The 20,295-nt window shown below is 36.5% G+C and overlaps 1 long non-coding RNA gene and 2 pseudogenes across 11 annotated transcripts; 1 reads left to right on the forward strand and 2 right to left on the reverse strand.

Annotated features, from left to right (window-relative positions):
- Window positions 2,054-3,099, reverse strand: LOC110262446 (annotated as a pseudogene).
- LOC107607468 lies at window positions 3,145-12,560 on the reverse strand (annotated as a pseudogene).
- Window positions 16,071-19,682, forward strand: LOC107609639. Of its 11 annotated transcripts, XR_002350164.1 has the most exons (7): window positions 16,071-16,520; window positions 16,723-16,925; window positions 17,176-17,878; window positions 18,045-18,122; window positions 18,394-18,904; window positions 19,107-19,150; window positions 19,353-19,682. It is a non-coding gene; the product is annotated as an uncharacterized LOC107609639 (long non-coding RNA). The 11 variants fall into 11 exon arrangements; XR_001613216.2 differs by having other exon boundaries at window positions 18,394-19,150; XR_002350161.1 differs by having other exon boundaries at window positions 19,107-19,682.

Below are 20,295 nucleotides of genomic sequence, written 5' to 3' on the forward strand. Positions count from 1 at the left end.
CTTTAGAAAGACAACTTTAAGCGCAGAATCTCATAATTACCTTCATAAAACACTTAGGGAGTGGTAAAAACATATTAGTGAGACAAAGATAAAGAAAAGATAAAAAGTTGAAGAAAAGATAAAAATCGAAGAAAAAGTCTGTAAAATTTTAACAACAGAGAAACAGACAGAGACTAGTGAACGAATTAGGGCAACATAGTTAGTTCTTGATTTGCGAATAGGGTTAGGTATTATATGAAAAGTTAAACTGTTTCAGTATAGACTTAATGAACCTATACTTGGGGCAGGCTAACTAATCATACCGAAATTTACATAAGCTTTAAATACATACGTTAAATAGAGAGAGCAGAATAAAGAGACAAAGCGAAGAGAGTAATATGATAAAGAGTAGAGGACCTATTGAGAGGTCATCTGTTGCATTAAGGCAACCTCAGAGATATCTATATGTTCATCTACTGCATTGTAGCAGTCAGATAGATAATGGTGCAACCACTGAGAAACGCTTTCCTGCGGTACAGATCCATATTTTATTTCTGTAAGGCAGAGGGGTTATTTCCTGCTACAGAAGTACCGTGACCACCTGTTCCATTTCTGTAGTGGCAGAGGGGTTATTTCCTGTGCACAGGGGTATAGCCAACAGGAAAGCCATATCCGGCTAGTAATGCTGGGTTACGTCGGGAGCGGGTAGAAACCGACAAATGAGCTCATTACCTGCACTAGGACTAGACATGCATCATTCTTGTCTGTGCATTATTCTCTGTTGCATTCCTACTTGTGTTTGATCAAGTTCTTTATGTTTGTTTGCTTGAGTGCTATGTCTATGCTTTATTTTCTTGCACTCTTCTGTTTGTGTTCTGTTTTCTGTTTTCCCTATCTATTTTAACTACTGTTTACTACTTTACTGTATTCTAATATCTATCTGCTAATCGGAATCAAATAAATGAACGTAACTAATAACCCCGACCCTACTAAGAACTCCCCAGTTCTTACCCCTTCTCTCCCTTCCTCCCCCCTCAGATGGAGACGGGCGTGATCTTCTATGAGCTCGAGGACCCTTATGTCTACGAGGATCCGGTACATCACAGTTACTTCATTATGGGATTTGAGCCTCCTATTCGACGACATGCGTTACCTAATCGAGCTTTTCAACATCCTCTGTCTAGCCCGCATTTTGACCCTGATGCTCCTTACGACTTTCCCTTATCCTGGTTACACCCTGACGCACCTGGACATCCTTTTTCTGATGATCCTGAGCACCCTATACCAGCTCAACCTTTGAATGAGGCGGTACCTGAGCCTATCATTCCTGATGAGCCTGAGTTAGCTGATGACTACGTACCTGTGATACCACCAGAGTGGGAGTTTCCCCCTGAGCCGATCCCCGACTTTCCACAGCCTGATGAGCCGGCACTACCAGACGGTGGGGTAGCTCCTATATACGCGAACGGACCTGTGCTCGCGAATGGTTTTGTACATAGTGAGAGCAGTGTTTCTGGTGGATCTGAGGACATAGTTGTAGCTGTGGACGATGAGGAGAAGGAGGATCCTGAGATAGAGATAGAGCAGGATGAGGAGATGGATGAGCCTCATGATGATTCTCCAAACGGCCACGTGTAAATATAGTTTGACTGCGGAAAGGGGCATTCTTTTAATGACACTCTAGTCTAACATTATCAGATAGTTAGTCTCTCACTTGTGTTAGTACACCCGAGAGCTAGGAGCTATATAGTGGTTAGGCTAGCCTGGGCGCCAGCTTAGTGGCTTTTTGTATGGGCCAGGCCCTGGGAGTGTCGTGTAAATATTAGCTACGTAGGATGACGAGGATGTAAATTGACTTGATCTTGTGTAAACGCTGCATGTTTTGTTATAGTGTACATGATGTATATTATCAGTTGTGTTTCTATGTTTCTTTATGCCGCTTTTCTATTACTCTCAATGTATGCTTGTTTATTTTACCTTGTTATCCGCAACGATACGATATAAAAAAAAAAGTTACCCGTAAAATTGGTATCGCTCTAACAAGGAACAGGCTCATATAGTAAATAATAGTTAATAATTAAGAGGGATAAGTTAGTAACACTTAGCTTCTTGTATGACCATGGCATACTGGGAGTTGGGTCGTTACATCTAACCTATTTTGAAAGCTCATTTCGGTCATCTTTAACAACACAGGGATAGGGAAACACACCCCCATTTCTATGCAGCGTTTATGCCTCAGCTTAATTCTGCTCTCTAAGCTAAATGAGAAATACTGTGAAAACTCCTCCAGCTCCTTCAAATCTCTCCTCATCTCCACCACAAAGTAATTGTATTTTAGCTCCAGATTATTTTTAATACTGTAACAAAACAGTTAAGGAAATCTTCGGAACATAGTAGTTGCATCGCGTCGAGAAAAACCGATATTCTCAAAGTAATCTATTCGGGGTATAAGCTTTTCTTGGATACTACATGATAGCAAATCAGTGTGCCTACTTACCTCTTCTATGCCAATACTTTGGAGGTAGTAAAATGTAGGACGGAGTTGGTTATTGACACTGCAAACGAGCAACCTCGGGCGGTGATGTATGACCCTTTTAATATCCGAGCCTTTTACATGAGCCTCGCGGAGAAGGAAGGTAAAGACGGGTATGATGTCCGAGACGTGGGTGGTCAAAACATCCGGGCACATGCCAACTATGCGTCGAAACTCGATCGTGGTGAAGTCCATGGACATAATGTATTCCACTGTAGATTTAATGTTATTGAGGGAGGCAGTGATCAACTTCGGATGATTTTCGATAACTGAGAAATAGTCTAGACCTATGGATTCTAAATAGAAGACCATTTTCTTGAAACTAGTATCAGGGTTAGGAGGAAGACTTTTCTTGAGAGGTATGGTTTTCTTTGGAAATCCAAAACCGGCATCAGCATTGGGAGCTAGGCTTTTCTTTGGACAACCAAATCCGGGATCAGGGTTGGGAGATAGGCTTTGCTTTGGACATCGCCACTTTACAACCTGCAGAAGGAAAAGAACAAGAAAATTCAAGCTCATGTTAACAAACCCAAGGGGCTATATTGTTATTTCTTAACACACCAACCTCAATCCAAGACTCTTTTTTTAATTAAAAAAATATTTGGGTTGAGAACAATAAACATTTCAAAAGATCAAGCAGTACCTACCCATACGTCTAATAGACCTGCCAAGCCAAGACCTCTTAGTAGCAGCATCCATATTTAAGTGATAATCTACGGAATTTCGAGTGAGAAAAGAAATATGTGCTTACTGATAAACCGCTATTTTATGGTTTATCTTGTGCTCAATTGAGTGATTTTTATTAACTCTTTACCCACTTATTCATACTATTTGTATGGTTTTATATTTCCTTCCTAATTATGTGTTTTGATTGAAAACATGCTTCTTTGATCTTATATTTGCTTATTATTAATCCTCTCTTATTACCATTAGATGCCTTGATATGTATGTTAAGTGTTTTCAGATATTATAAGGCAGGAATGGCTTGGAGGATGGAAAGGAAGCATGCAAAAGTGGAAGGAATACAAGAAGTTGGAGAAATTGCTAAGCTGTCCAGCCTGACCTCTTCGCACTCAAACGGCTATAACTTTAGCTACAGAGGTCCAAATGATGCGGTTCCAGTTGTGTTGGAAAGCTAACGTCCAGGCTTCGATTTGATATATAATATGCTATAGTTTCCCTGACGCTAGGTAATGCGACCGCGTGATCCATGCGGCCGTGTCGCAGTGACAGAAATCAGCGTGTTTGAATTCTTCTCCAGCGATTTCTGGGCTGTTTCTGACCCAATTTGCGGCCCAGAAAACACATATTAGAGGCTATAAAGTGGGGGAATATATCCATTCATGAGGAGGCTCTCATAATTCATAATTTTAGGAGTAGATGTAGTTTTTAGAGAGAGAGATTCTCTCCTCTCTCTTAGGATTAGGATTTAGGATTTCTCTTAGTTTTAGGAGTGACTCTCAATCCCATGTTTAATATTCCTTTTACTTTATATTCCTCTTTTTACTTTCAGATGCTTCAATACTTGTATTAGATATGTTGCCCAATTGGCTTATGAACTTTTCATGTTAAGATCTGCATATTTTATTTAATATTATTTGAGGTATTTCAGATTTAAGATTGATTTGCTTTATTTATATTAATGCTTTTAATTTAATTTAGATATTTTCTTCCTTTTGGCTTTGGTTAGGTAATTGGTAACACTTGAGTTGTCAAACTCAGGAGTGGTTGAAATTGGCAGATTCTACTTGATCTAGATCTCTCTAAAGCTAGTCCTCCCACAGGGATTGACTAGGACTTGAGGATCAAGCTAATTAGTCCACTTGACTTAACTAAGTGGGATTAAAATCCAATTCTCATCACATCTGATAAGGATAACAAGGACAGGATTTCCAGTTCTAATACCTTGCCAAGAGTTTATTTTATTATTATTATTTTATTTTTCTTATCATTTAACATACTTCTTCCTTACTTTCAAAACCCCAGTTTACAAGACTCATAACCAATAATAAGAACATCTCCCTGCAATTCCTTGAGAAGACGACCTGAGGTTTAAATACTCGGTTATCAATTTTAAAAGGGGTTTGTTACTTGTGACAACCACAATTTTTGTAAGAAAGGTTGATTGCTTGGTTTAGTAACTATACTTACAACGAGAGTTTCCATAACCTCTAAACCATCAATCTTCAGTTCTTCAAAATGGCGCCGTTGCCAGGGAATTGCAAACGTGTGCCTTATTATTGGTTATTGTAAATATTTTTTTATTTTTGCTTGTTTATTTGTTTTTATTTTTGTTTTTATTTTTGCTTTTCCATAAATTAAGAGGTTATTTGTTTTTATTTAGTTATTAAATTTTTTTTTTTCAAAAATTTGTTCTTAGTGTTCATCTTGATCTTCAAGTTGTTCTTCACGTTCATCTTGACCTTCAAGCTGTTCTTAGTTGTTTTCTTCGTTTTGATCTAAAAATTTGAAATTTGGTGTCATTTTTTTGTTTTTCTCTTTCCTCATTAAATTCAAAAATATTTTTAATTAATTTTTTCGAAAAAAAAATTTCAGATTTTTATTTTTAAAATTTTTATCTTATCTTATCTTATTTCAAAAATCAAATTTCAAATTTCAAATTTCAAAATTTAATTTTCAAATTCAAATTTTAAATAACCTTTTAATTTAAATTTGTTTTTATTTTCATTTTTAATTTTTATTTTGCTACTATGAACTCTCACCCCTTTGGCTTTGAGTCTGGTTACAATTATGTTGCAGGAAGAAGAAATTACAATGAGAACAGGCATCAAGGTTGGAACAATCAAAGATGGGAGGAGCCATAAGGATTTGATCAACCCTCATGGCAACAACCACCTCCAGTGGACTATCAACAACCACCACCATATGCCTATGAACCATTTCCTCAACATGACTTTGGACCACCATACTCACAAGTCCCTTTCCACCATTCACCTCCATATGACCCTAACCCACATCCACCATACCAACCACCTTATGAACCAAATGAACCATACATAGATCCACCCCAAACCTCCATGGAGAAAGCACTTGCCAATCTAAACTATACTATACAAGCTCTCGTCGCCCAAATCAGACTACCAAATACCTTCAACAATCAACCCTCAAGCTCTAGTGCACTTCCTTTTCAACCACATAATGATCTTTTCATCCCATCACCACCCTCCATGGAAGAACACCCACATCCATCAATCCAAAAGCAAGATGATCCCAATTATGCTGTTGATATGGAACAGGAAAGAAGGAATTATCTTCGCGAATCCATACTTCATAAAGAGCTAACATTAAAAATACCTCCTCCTATGTTGCCATCATCCTTCACAACATTCAAGTGGGTAAAATTCATATCCCTTAGCTTTCTAATTCCACTTGAATATGGGCTACTGGAGACGGATGGTCAACTTAGAGCTCTTTGTGGCATTAAGAGTAAGAGGAAGATGGCCAGTGGTAAGAATTGTCCTGCAAGGTTCATTATGGTTGGAAGCTTTAAGTTTAAACGCAAAGGTTGGTGTAAAGCTCAACTGAATGGGTCCAGGAAGCTGTTTGGTAGCTGCAGTGAGAATTCAAATTACTTATCACCCAATTGAAAAAATACAGATCCCGATAAAGATGGGTGTAAAAGCAAGATTTGGGATCCTGGAATCTGCTCTGACATTTGTCACCCCGGGAGCCTAAGAATCCGTTTGAAGCTTCTTAAGGGCTTTACATGCCTAGTTTGGGACCCCGGAGGTGACTGGAGATACAAACATTAGTGGAGATTTCTGGATGAGTTCAAGCACAAGCCACCATAACAGAAGAGCTCACCAAACGTCTAACTTAAGGACTTTAACTAAAAGTGCTAGGTGGGAGACAACCCACCATGGTATGATCGTTTATTTTTCATTTTTATTTAAGTTTTATTTATTTTTGAGTTTTATTTTATTATATTGAACCTGGAGTTTTGCATCACATTCATATTAACACTACATTCTGCATCTTTTTAGATTAAAAAAAAAAAGCGACCACGCGACCGCATCAGCGACGCGTCCGCGTCGCAAGGAGATGGGAGACAATATTAATATGAACAGAGAGTTTCGCAGGAGCAGCGCTGGAGGCGTGCCAATGGCACAAATCACCCCATGCGATCGCATCGCTGACGCGTCCGCGTCACCTGGGAATAATGGCCTCCCACGCGACCGCGTCACCCACGCGGTCGCGTGACCTGAAAATCGACGTCAACCGGGTGCATGGCCGAAAGTTGAGCTGGAGTTGGGCTGGACTCGTGCTGGAAGCCCAAGCCTCACCACGCGAACGCGTGCCCCACGCGTCCGCGTCATATCCCCATGATGGCCACTCACGCGATCGCGTCGACCACGCGATCGCGTCACCCAGAATTTTGGCAAAAAGAGTTTCGAACAGAGAGTTGTGCGACCGCGAGGCTGCACTCGCGCCACTAGCACAAATCAAGTCACGTGATTGCGTGCCCCACGCGTCCACGTCACCTGACCTTATTGCGCACCACGCGACTGCGTCACCCACGCGACCGCGTCGCCAGCGTCGCACAACCTATTCAGATTAGTGCCAATTTTCTTATCTTTTCTTTTCTAATCCTAAATTCTCCCTTCTCTCTCCTTTATCACTTTCTTTTTCTACTTCTCATTCTTTTTCACTTTCATTTTATTTTATTTAATTGCATACTCTCATTCATTGCATATTTTTATTTTTTCTAAATTTATTATTGGTGTTCAAATGTTCTTATTCAACTGTTACATCTTTTCTGGTATTTTCTTGGTGCTTCATGACTTGTTTTATTCTGATTGGATAATATTATTTAAATCAATGCTAATTTTTATATTACTGATATTCCTTTTGCATTGACATGAATTTACATTGTCTTTCATTACCCACCCTTTTTCCCATGGTTGCAAATCTTGCACCACTGGTATGCCATGGCTTCTATTGTTTTCTCCCTTACATGTTGAAGCTTCCATGTAAATGAGACCCTTATCATTTGGCATTAACCTATACTTCTTTTATTTTCTTATCTCTATTATTGGGTTACCTTTCTTCCCTTTTTCTTTCAGGATGGCCACCAGGAAGAGAACCGGAAGACGTTTACATGGGAAGACAGACAAGTCCATCTGCACAATCCTTAGAGAAAAGCAACAGTTGAAACAACCCGTTCACCTGCACATCTCAGTATGCACCGAGGACGGTGCAATCTTTAAGTGTGGGGAGGTCGATACCGATCTCCATGGGTTAGTACTTTCCTGTCTCAAACACCAATATTTTATTTTCTTTGTTAATTGTTATATTTGCATATTTAATTGCATGTTTATTTGATTTTATGCATTTAGTTACTACTTAGTTGAAGTAATATTTTCTTTTTCAAGAAATTTTTATAATATTTCACTAATTTAAATTGAAAAAATTTTTTATGTTAAACTTGTTTGGAAGTTGGGAACATGGGTTGATAAGGGAATGTAACATGTTTCTAATTTATTTGAATATTAGGAATTTGGAACCTACTCATGAAAAAAACCAAAATAGAAAAATAATAGAAAATCCATGTGCATTGATAAGTTATGTTTATTTCTCTACAAAAAAAAAGAGAAAAAAAATATATAATATAAATAAATAAAAAAGGAGACAAAATTACCCCAATGTTAAGTTAATAAAAGATCAATGCACATGTGATAAAAATTAAAGAAAATTTGGTACATGAGTATGGGAATTATACAAAAGTGGGAATTATGGGTAGCTAGGCATGAATTTAAAAGTATATAGAGTATATGTATATTAGGTGAGAGCTTAGGTTAATTGAAGATTCATATTATAGCTCACTTGGCCATACATATATCCTTACCTTTACCTCAGCCCCATTACAACCTTGAAAAGACCTCATGATGTTTGTATTGGTACATTAAATTTTTGTTGATTGGTTAGATGAAGAACAAGGTTTAGAAAGCATGACTAGAGAAGAGTAGAGTGAATAACCCTATACACTTGAGAGATTAGAGTGATATACACTTCTAGTGAGGGTTCAACGCTTAAATTCTATATTCCCTGCTTTCATGAGCTGTCTTCTTAGAAGTTCACTTGCTTTTTATTGTCTAATTTGAATTAGTGAAAATTGGTTTGTATTTGTCTTGGAGAACTTATTTACTCTTAACCAAGTAAGTAAAAGCATCTAGCATGTAGTTGCATTCATAGGTTGCATTTCATGCATTCTACCATTCCTCTTCATTCCTTTATAGTTTCTCTTGAGCTTAGCATGAGGACATGCTAGTATTTAAGTGTGGGGAGGTTGATAAACCGCTATTTTATGGTTTATCTTGTGCTCAATTGAGTGGTTTTTATTAACTCTTTACCCACTTATTCATACTATTTGCATGGTTTTATATTTCCTTCCTAATTATGTGTTTTGATTGAAAACATGCTTCTTTGATCTTATATTTTCTTATTATTAATCCTCTCTTATTACCATTAGATGCCTTGATATGTATGTTAAAGTGTTTTCAGATATTATAAGGCAGGAATGGCTTGGAGGATGGAAAGGAAGCATGCAAAAGTGGAAGAAATACAAGAAGTTGGAGAAATTGCTAAGCTGTCCAGCCTGACCTCTTCGCACTCAAACGGCTATAACTTTAGCTACAGAGGTTCAAATGACGCGGTTCCAGTTGCGTTGGAAAGCTAACGTCCAGGGCTTCGATTTGATATATAATATGCTATAGTTTCTCTGATGCTAGGCGACGCGACCGCGTGATCCATGCGGCCGCGTCGCAGTGACGGAAATCAGCGTGTTTGAATTCTTCTCCAGCGATTTCTGGGCTGTTTCTGACCCAGTTTGCGGCCCAGAAAACACAGGTTAGAGGCTATAAAGTGGGGGAATACATCCATTCATGAGGAGGCTCTCATAATTCATAATTTTAGGAGTAGATGTAGTTTTTAGAGAGAGAGGTTCTCTCATCTCTCTTAGGATTAGGATTTAGGATTTCTCTTAATTTTAGGAGTGACTCTCAATCCCAGGTTTAATATTCTTTTTACTTTATATTCCTCTTTTTACTTTCAGATGCTTCAATGCTTGTATTAGATATGTTGCCCAATTGGCTTATGAACTTTTCATGTTAAGATCTGCATATTTTATTTAATATTATTTGAGGTATTTCAGATTTAAGATTGCTTTGCTTTATTTATATTAATGCTTTTAATTTAATTTAGATATTTTCTTCCTTTTAGCTTTGGTTAGGTAATTGGTAACACTTGAGTTGTCAAACTCAGGAGTGGTTGAAATTGGCAGATTCTACTTGATCTAGATCTCTCTAAAGCTAGTCCTCCCACAGGGATTGACTAGGACTTGAGGATCAAGCTAATTAGTCCACTTGACTTAACTAAGTGGGATTAAAATCCAATTCTCATCACATCTGATAAGGATAACAAGGACAGAATTTCCAGTTCTAATACCTTGCCAAGAGTTTATTTTATTATTACTATTTTATTTTTCTTATCATTTAACATACTTCTTCCTTACTTTCAAAACCCCAGTTTACAAGACTCATAACCAATAATAAGAACATCTCCCTGCAATTCCTTGAGAAGACGACCCGAGGTTTAAATACTCGGTTATCAATTTTAAAAGGGGTTTGTTACTTGTGACAACCACAATTTTTGTAAGAAAGGTTGATTGCTTGGTTTAGTAACTATACTTACAACGAGAGTTTCCATAACCTCTAAATCATCAATCTTCAGTTCTTCACTTACCAAATGGCAAGTGAAAAACACAAAATATAAAACATCAATCTCACCTCGTTCTCAGATATAGCCCCAGAAGGAATTCGGATTTCTCGGTCATACCAATCACTTATAGTCTAAATAGGAAAACAACAGCAAAATCAAGGTTATTTGCTCCGAGCAGGCTAGTAAAGTGTAAAACTCATATAACAAAAGTTATTACCTAAATATATCCTATTAGAAATAGGCCAGACATCAACATGCCCACAATTGATTTAGCAACATCCTCAATAGTCCAATGGAAATTTTCTGCTCAGACACAAGATTGATGCAGAAACCTTATTAGATCAGAAACATTAATGGTATCTGTGCCCTTTGAACATGTTTAATGTTTGAACATTCGTGTGCCACAGTGTAGTTCTAGCTTGTTTTACTAAGCCAGTAACTTTTACCTAAGTTGGATACAGTCTTCCAACCACCTAAATTATGCTTGGCATGCACACTTAAATTTCATTGAACCTTGTCTTTAATAGCTATATCCTACTTTTAGCAATTATGTTAATCAGCGATGTGTTGTTACATGTTAAATGTTAAGTTGGAACACATTTTAATTATTAATACATACAATTCAACAATTGATATACAAAGAAAGAAAGAAAAAGAGAAAGAAAAGAAAAAGTGAGAAACAAACTCATGGATATTCTTGATTGTTTTAGTTTATATATCACCTCTAGAATACTACCAACAAATTATAATTCTACTGATGTTTTTCCTTTTCTATTGGTATACGGAAATGATCAATAATGGAAGCATTCCCTATTGTTGTCACTTAACATGTTCAGATTAATTTAGAAATAACAATGTAAACATACTCATTATTGCCATCATACCTAGGAATGAAGAAACTCAACAATAAAAAAAATGTTGAGAACAATACTAGCAACATTTCAACAGAATATTATTAAACTGAAATGTAATACAAGAAGCAGCGACACCACAAACTACTCCCCAAATCAACGGAGGCCAAGTGACACGTTTTGTAAATTGAAGTTGAATATTCCATTTATTCTACACAACATAAATAGAAAGGATAAGTACAAAAGCAGTTTCATAATGTTAACTACCAAGTACACCTAAATAAAGCAATAAATTTTCAGCAGCCAAAAACTTTCAAGTTAGAACTTTATAACCACATTCAAAACTTAATTCGTTTTCAACATGTTCAACTACATTTTCAAGGATGTATGAATGGCAACCTAATACACGAGACTCCCATCAGACTGTGACCTCAAGATTACAAGACCGCACGGAGGCAACAACCTTATTGTTGCATCATAGTTCACCATTCACATGAGGATCGAGCCACAAAAGTAGAAAAAGTTTCAAATAGCTTTTAAGATTGTTAAAAATCATATACACCTTTGGGTAAAGAGTTTTTCACTGTCATCCAATTCATGTGTTTTAGATGACTTTTTAAGTAGTGTGTTTGAAAATAGTTACTTTTGATGGTGTGGCAGTAGAGAAATACAAAATTCGATATTATATAAAACTATTTTAAGTTGTAGGTGCATGAAAATTAAATACTTGGTGAAATACATGTGGTATTGTGGTCAGATTTGGAAGATTTTGTCAACAACAACATCAAGAATCAGAAATTTTGTCTAGAACAACTATACTTGCCTTTCATTCATTCTTGAACTCCTTGTTCTCAAATTTCAGTAAGTGAATGAAATTGTGGTGCTAATCATCCTTTATTATTTAAATCAAATTGAGATAATTGTGTGCATCCATAATAAAAATTTAACCAAATTTTTCAACCATCACAACTCTACAAAGAAGACACAAAATTGGTTAACTCACTGAATCTTGAGCAGCTCCTTTAATACCAAGAAGTTGATTGATGCTTGAACCATCTTTTAATGGAGCCTTATCCGGTGCCTGAAACCATGAAGCTACAAGCACAAAATGAAAACATAAAAAAAAAAACAAAATTAAACATCATTTTATTCATAAAAAACTAAGCCTAAGCAAATTACCACATTTTACATAAGAACACTAAAAAGAGTACTTTGAAATTTGAAAACCCAATGTTTTGCTCTTTCAACAACCAAGAAAACCAGAAAGTGTGTGGTGAGTCAACCTACTAGTGAATGAGAAAGGAAGTGAAGGCACCCTTGTTCTTGTGCATGAGATTGTTGTTGTTCTTGGTGAAACTGAAACCATGTTGAGAGAAAGTGAAGCCATTTTTTTAGGAAGATAGGAGCTTGTAACTCTGAAACTGAGGAAGAAGCTTGAAGGCTTGACACCCAGAACACTATAGATTCAAGTGGTGTGTTCTATGCTGTAAGTGATAAAGTTTTTGTTTTTTTTTTCTTTATTTATTTTAGGTAGACATTAAACAAAGCTTTAATGAAAGCGTAAGGTACTTTGAAGTCTACGAGATTTTTTATGTTCATGCTTACGTGGCATCATTTGATTGCTTTGTTTGCATTATTTTAATCAAATTATTTTGTTCGATTCAATAACAGAAATCGCTGTTCCAAAAACTAGAAGCGAACCGCTGAATTGACCGAGAATCGGCTGGTCGAACCAGACCGGAACTCCATTGGATTTATAGTAAACGACATCGTTTCGTCTGTTTAACGGAAGAAAAAAGGAATTGGACACGTTCCAATGTGGGTTCTACATCTCCATACTACAGCATTACATATAAAACAAGGTTGATCTTCTGTTTTATTGACTTGTTTAACTTCATTTTGGTTTTGGAGGCATTTTTTAATCCTTTTATGTCTGTTTGTTCTTATTATTGGGTTTTCAACATTGTTTTGATTCATCATTTAAATTTGGATATTTTAAGAGTTATATTAGACTATAATTATATTTTAGTATATTTATTTATTTTTCTATTATAAAACAATTATTCTATTTGAACTATGATTGAACCAGTAAATCAGTGAATCAGTAGTTAGAGCCATGCAGCAAGCGAGATTCGAACTCCCGACACTTATTTAAGTAGACGAGTGAGTTTTTTTTTTTTTTGAACAAATGGAGCTCAACACATTGAAGTGGAGCATATAAGAATGTAAAACACAAAAATGAAGCAAGAAAATAAACACCATACAATACGGTATAATCCGTTGTCATCTCCGACATTGCCATCAACAACTGAACGGATCAACACCACACCATTTCTTGTAGCTCACAAACGACCTATTCTTGACTCCATCAACACCTCTCTCGCAGCTCCGGAATACTCTGCTATTCCGTTCCAAGCAAATGTTCTAGATAACCGCAAAGAACCCTATCAGCCACTTCTTTTGCTCAGATTTATGACCAGTCACTTCAATCCAGCTCTCAAAGAGCTCTTTGACAGTCTTCGAAATAGCCCAAGCTCTATCGGTAGTCGTCAACCAAGCGCATCACACCTGCCATGTAAACTCACAGCCAAGAAACAAATGATTCACAAATTCTATTTCTTTTTTGCATAGAACACAAATATTATCACCATCATGTATAATTCCTAGTCTACTGAGCCTCTCTTTAATGTTGACTCTGCCTACTAAGACAAACCATGCAAATAGTTCAACTCTTGGGGGAACCAATCCTCTCCATATGGTACTGGTGAAACTATAGCTTGTGATGTCCTCCGAGATAGTCTCTTGCTGTAGCACCTGCACAAAAGAGTTAGTAGAAAAAACACATGTTCTGTCAAATTTCCATACAACTGTATCCTCTCTATCAGATGATAGTCTAGTTAACCGTTGCCGTTCATGAAGTTGATTGAGCAACTCTAGCTCCCATTGGAATAATTCTCTCCTCCACTGAAAATTCCATACCCACTCTAACCCATCCCAGAATCACAGTCCCCTATGACAGATCCTGGTTGATTTGAAATAGAGAAGAGTCTCGGAAAACTATCTTTTTAGGAGCCACTTTGTAGCCAATCATCCTCCCAAAAATGAATACGTCTGCCATTCCCTACCTCCATAGACAAACCATTGATCATCATATCTCTTACCTGTTGCTCTTTAATATTAAGTTGGCAAATGTCCTTCCACGGGCCACCTCTTGACGGTAATGTCTGTTTTGACAGCATTAGAGTTAGGTTCAAATGATTATATGAACATACCACCTTCTTCCACAACGGGCAATCTTTCTTCGAAAAGTGCCACCACCACTTGAACAAAAGCAATGCATTTCTGATTAAAGCATCTCCCACCCCTAAACCACCTAGATTTTTCGGAGTCTGCACCATCTCTCATTTAACCAGTGGTATACATTTGTTTCCATCCTCTTTACTCCAAAAAAACCTTCTCTGTAGCTCAATTATCTTTTTTGCAACTACCTTTGGCATCTTGTACAAGCTCAAATAGTACACCGACAGGCTATTAATAACAGATTTTATGAGGACCAACTTACCAGCTTTGTTGAGGGACTTCGCTTTTCATAAGCTAAGCTTGTCTTCCACCTTGTCTATGATCGGTTTCCAGGTCTTCACCAGCCGAGGGTTTGCACCTAGGGAAATACCTAAGTACCTGACAGGTAGAGTGGCTTCCGCATATCCTAACAAATCACATATATTCATCACCCATTCCTGTTCACAGTTAATCGAGATCAAACTGGACTTATCAAAGTTAATGCTCAAGCCAGACATCAGCTCAAAACAATGCAGTAGTCTCTTATAATTCACTATTGTCTCTGTTTTCTGGGGGCAAAATAAGATTGTGTCATCTGCAAATTGGAGATGCGACAACCCTATATTATCTCTTCCTACCAACAGTAGAGAAATACGTCCATTCCTGACTGCCTCACCCACCATCCTGTGCAGTACATCTACGACAAGAACAAACAGAAAGGGAGAGAGAGGGTCTCCTTGTCTAAGACCTCTTTCCATCTTGAACGGCTTAGATGGTGATCCATTGATCAACATCGACATAGACGCTGTAGTCACACATTCCTTCACCCATGTCCTCCATCTAAGACCAAAGCCCATCTTCTGCAGCACAATATCCACAAAACTCCATCTCACCCTGTCGTACGCTTTCTGAAAGTCCAATTTGATAATTGCCGCCTGCTTCTTTCGTACCTTTAGCCATTGGACCGTCTCACATGCAATGAGTGCCCCCATCGTGTATTTTACGGCCCTTTACAAACGTAGATTGAGTTTCCTCCACTAAACCTGGCATCACTGATCCTATTCTTCTCACCAAAATTTTAGATATCACCTTGTAGACACAACCAACCATGCTAATAGGCCTCAGGTCTTTGATTTCTGACGAACTGAATTCCTGTCAGTAAAGAATTTTTTATAAATATAATCGCGTTATAAGTATAGTTTCTAAACCAATAGAGAACCCTTTCGTACAAAAGTTTTGGTTGTCACTTAAGCAAACCCAATAAAAATAAATAACCGAAGTATTCAAACCTCGGGTCATCTTCTCAAGAAATTGCAGGGAAGTGTGATTTATTATTGGTTATGAAAAAAGTATATTTTTGGATTTTTTTTAATGTATAAGATAAAAAGCAAGAATAGTAAATGGCAAGAAAGTAAATTATAAGGAATTAATTTAAATAAATAATAAAATTCTTGGCAAGGTATAAGAATTGGAATTCCTATCCTAGTTATCCTTATCAGGTGTGATGAGAATTGGATTCTGCTCCCACTTAGTTAACCCACTACAAAATTTATATTTATTTATGATAGTTTTTTAATGGGAGTTATTAAAACCTCCATAATATATTTTATTTGTGACAAATTATAAAACTTCCACTGATATAATACTCCCAATTCAATTAATTATTCTAAAATAATCTAACTCAAATAATTATTAACTCAGCCCAATAAAAAAAAATCAAACAGGGCTTTGAGAAAGAGAGAAAGGACGAGGGAGAGTGAGATCTCTCATTCTCTCTGAAACCCTAGAATCTCAATGTCGTCGCCATCGCCATCGCCACCGCCACCGCCACCGCCACTACCATTGTTGCCGTCCTTGTCTCCTTCGTCAGCACATCACCGGTGGAGTTATAAATGGAGGACGAGGTGATCGTGGAGCCTCTCTTCTGCTTCTGCGTCGTCTTCCAGGGTTCTTCCGCTGGTTCTGCTTTTGCTCCGGTGGCTTGAAGTAGTCAGAGCGTGGTTTCGGCGCGGACGCGGTGGCATTGGCTGAGGAGATCTGGAAGGCGAGTGAGCGGGAGTCTCTGGAAGCTTCGATTGAAGCTGCTTTCGAAGCTATCAGATCTCGTGGAACTGATTTTCATGTCATTCCAAGTCATTGCGGTGAGAATTTCTTCCTAATTTGTTCTTGTTTAGTTCGAGACTTAAATTTTCTCACTCACTTCCGTTCAGAATTTGTTCAGAAAATTACCGTATTTTTTAGAGAGATGAATTGAATTTGAGATCTCTATTAACTCTAATTTGTGCCTAGTTCAGCTTCATACGGATGCTTTCTCACTTGCTTCTATCATTTCAATGATTCCAGATTGCTATTTCTGCACCTTTTCTGTGGATTTCGTGAACTGAATTGCAGAGAAAGCAAGAATTGCCTCAACTCAAGCTTCTCACGACTTCTAAAGTGAACAATAACCGAACAATCACACAACTGATGTTCTCATTGCGGATTTAGGATCAGCATCTGCTACAATTAATGATAGCAAGAAAGTTTCACGCCAAGACATTGAGCTTGTAAGCAAATTCTACTAGCTTGTCAGGAAGCTAATTTAAAAAAATAAAATAAAATCTTGAAACAAATTTGTTTACAGATGCAGAATTTGATAGAAAGGTGCCAACAATTATATATGAATAAAGATGAAGTAGTGATAATGTTTTGATAATCAACTTTCTATATTAATTACATGATTTATTCACTATTAGATCTCGAAACTAATTTATTTTGCTCTTAAAAAGAGTCCATTTTGATTGTGTTGCTTGTTAGGTTAATCTCCTATTTCAGAGCTTGGAGAAATTATCACTTGATATGAGAGGCGTGGGAACTAAAGTCTCGAAAACTTAAATTTAAAGAGTCAGAGGAAAGGGTTGAAGAGGTGCTATTTGAGGAAAAACCTAAGGCTGATTATGTTCAACTCCTATTGCATCTTGCTCTCAAAGGGTTAAGTATCTCTTCTCTTTATAGACTCAAATTTATTGCTTTCGATCACTCTTGGATACACCCCATCCTTGATAATATCCAAATATTGAAAGTGAACTGGTGTTCTGATATAAAGAATTTAGTACCAAGCAAAGTGTCTTTTTCTAGTCTGATGAAATTGGTTGTATATTATTGCAATGCTTGGTTGTATCCTACAATTATATTAATTTGATTGGGAGCCTGACTTAAGTTCTTATTATTTAGTTTAAGCTTGATTTGCTAGTTGTATAGTACCAACCAACTTTGGTTGTATCTGGATTCTCTTGAGTTTTAATTGAAGATAAGGAATATAAATATGAGCATGCAGCAAGTTCGATTTTTTTTTGTTTTATTATTTTTATTTTTTTAATACATGTTACGTTTAATGGTTTTGCAGAAAATAGAGATACTTCCTGTCAATGATTTGGATATTGCTTTACACAATTTTGTGAACAAGGATGACAAAAATGCATTTTACGTGTGTGTACAAAGCAATATTAACGAAACAAAAGTGAGGATTCTATTTTGCTTTTAAATGCCATTTGGCTTTGTCTTTGATATTTGCTATGTTGTAGATCCGGTTCACATTGTAGGCCACCTTGTCTCTTCTTCTCATCAATTTGTGTTCATGTGATACTCCTTCCTCTTCTCATTGATGATTTATTGTGCTTCTACAGAACAAAATTGCTAAGGATTCAAATACCATGAAGTTTGATGACGAAGATTTAATTGTTAAAGTTGGAAAGTGCTTAGAGGTTAGAAGATCCATTTGTTTTAATGTTTAATGAACATGGCCTTGGGGTGAACGCCTTGATGTTATCGAGGCTTTCATGACATAGAATTCTAGCATATTATGTAGGAATGTATTTGCTTGTGTCCTTTCAGGCTCCGTCCATCACAATTTTCTTTGCAGTATTGCAATTATTGTGACCTTAGTATGTGTTGGTATGGATCACTGTGATCTTTGATTGATTAAACATACATTTTCTCGTGTTATTAATTATTTTGTCGGTTCTCATCTTCTAGGAACGTGTCAAACAAAGATCCACACAATCTAAGGAACCCACACAGTTCACTTATGCTGATCAGTCAATGGAGCTAAACCCAACATATCATATGGTACTATTGCAATAGTGATGGAAAAGCTAGGTCCTCTGGTGCATCTCAAAATCCAACGAGAGGGAGGGGCAGAGGCAGAGGCAGAGGTTCTAGCATGATGAAACAGACAACTCTTGATGGAGCATTTCGCTCATCTCAAAGGTTATGACTCAAACCTAGTAACCTACTCGTTTAAAAGAGAATGATGTTAATTTTTATATAATAGACTTTTTTTTAATTGAATACTATATCTGGAGGGTAATAACTCCCATTTTTAATTGCTTGTTAAGCTATGGATATACCAGTAATTATGCCTGAATAAGCAGATATACCTGAGTTATTTGTACTAGCTGAGTTTTTAATTCTTAAGAACTTTAACAAGACTGCCCGAGAACTCATTATGCGATTACAGAAGATCGATAGTGACAATTATCTTGAAGTAAGTAATCTCAGATTTTAGTTCCCCTGAATTTTGTCATATTACTTATTCTCATTTGATCAATTACTGAAAAATTTTGAATATTAACAGATACTAGGACTTGAGTGATAATGATTAATTTTCCCATTTTTTGATGATACAAACTCTTTGCCAAATGTTAACCATCTAACTTTTTCTAATGAGAAAGGACATTGTTTTGTAGTTTATACTCAATTTGGTGTGATGACTTAGATTTGAAAATCTCAGGTATTGCTTGGTAATTGTTGTTCAGTTTTATTGTTGACATGATGATGATTATGTCTAATCCAATTGGGCCCGTGACCCGAAAAGTAAAACATGTTTCAGACTTAGGTTTACTACTTTCTATCAAATATCATTGATAGGTTCAATGTGTGTACCACAATATTAATATTGCTTAACAGTTCATTGCATGGTGTACTTTCTGCAGATGATTCTCAGCGGTGAAACACGGGGCACAAGGTAGATAGTTAAGGTTCTGAATAGTGAAGGGAAGGTTATTGCATATGCTAAACCATGATTCTCAATGGTAATTAACGGTTTAGTAGTGCCTAAACCGAGTGGAGTAAAATTTTAAGTTTTTGTGTCTATTTTTCTATTTCATACCAATTTGATTGATGTAATTTGTTTAAATTTGTATTCATTCTATACTAATTACTAATTTCTTTAAAGTTAAATAATTTTTAGTTTGATTGATGTAATTTGTTCAATGAATAATAGTGATTTATAGCTTTCAAATAGGTTCAGTTTCAATTTTAAATGGTTTGCAATAGTTCAGTTCGATGCAATTTTTTTTAAAAAATTTAGTTTTTGTGGGGGTTTTAAACCTCCACAAAAGTGTCAAAAATTGCCGAAAAATCCAATTTAAAACCCCCACAAAGCAGACAAAGAACTGCCACTAAATTATGTTATGGGGGTTCTGCAAAACCGCCACAAATAAGCTCGTGGCACCTCAAATTTTGGAGGTTTTGAAAACTCCCACTAACCTTTTGGTGGGGATTTCAAACCCCCACAAACCAGAAAAAAAAACTGCCACAAATAGACTTAAATCTTGTAGTGACCCTTACTAAATAAAGAAAAGTCAAGTGAATTAATTAATTTCGTCCTCAAGTCCTAGTCAACTCCTGTAGAAAGACTAGCTTTAGAGAGATCCAAATCAATCAACAATCCCAATTTTCAATCAACAGCTGAGTTTGATAACTCAAGTGTCACCAATTACTCAACCAAAGCCAAAAAGGAAGAAAATCTACTCGAATGAAAATAATTTGGATACATAAATTAAAGAAAGCAATCATAATTCTGAAATACCTCAAAATATATTAAATAGAACATTCAAATCTTAACATGAAAAAGTTCATAAGCCAATTTGGAGA

This window comes from Arachis ipaensis, chromosome B07 (genome assembly GCF_000816755.2).
Source record: "Arachis ipaensis cultivar K30076 chromosome B07, Araip1.1, whole genome shotgun sequence".
Classification (NCBI taxonomy): domain Eukaryota; kingdom Viridiplantae; phylum Streptophyta; class Magnoliopsida; order Fabales; family Fabaceae; genus Arachis; species Arachis ipaensis.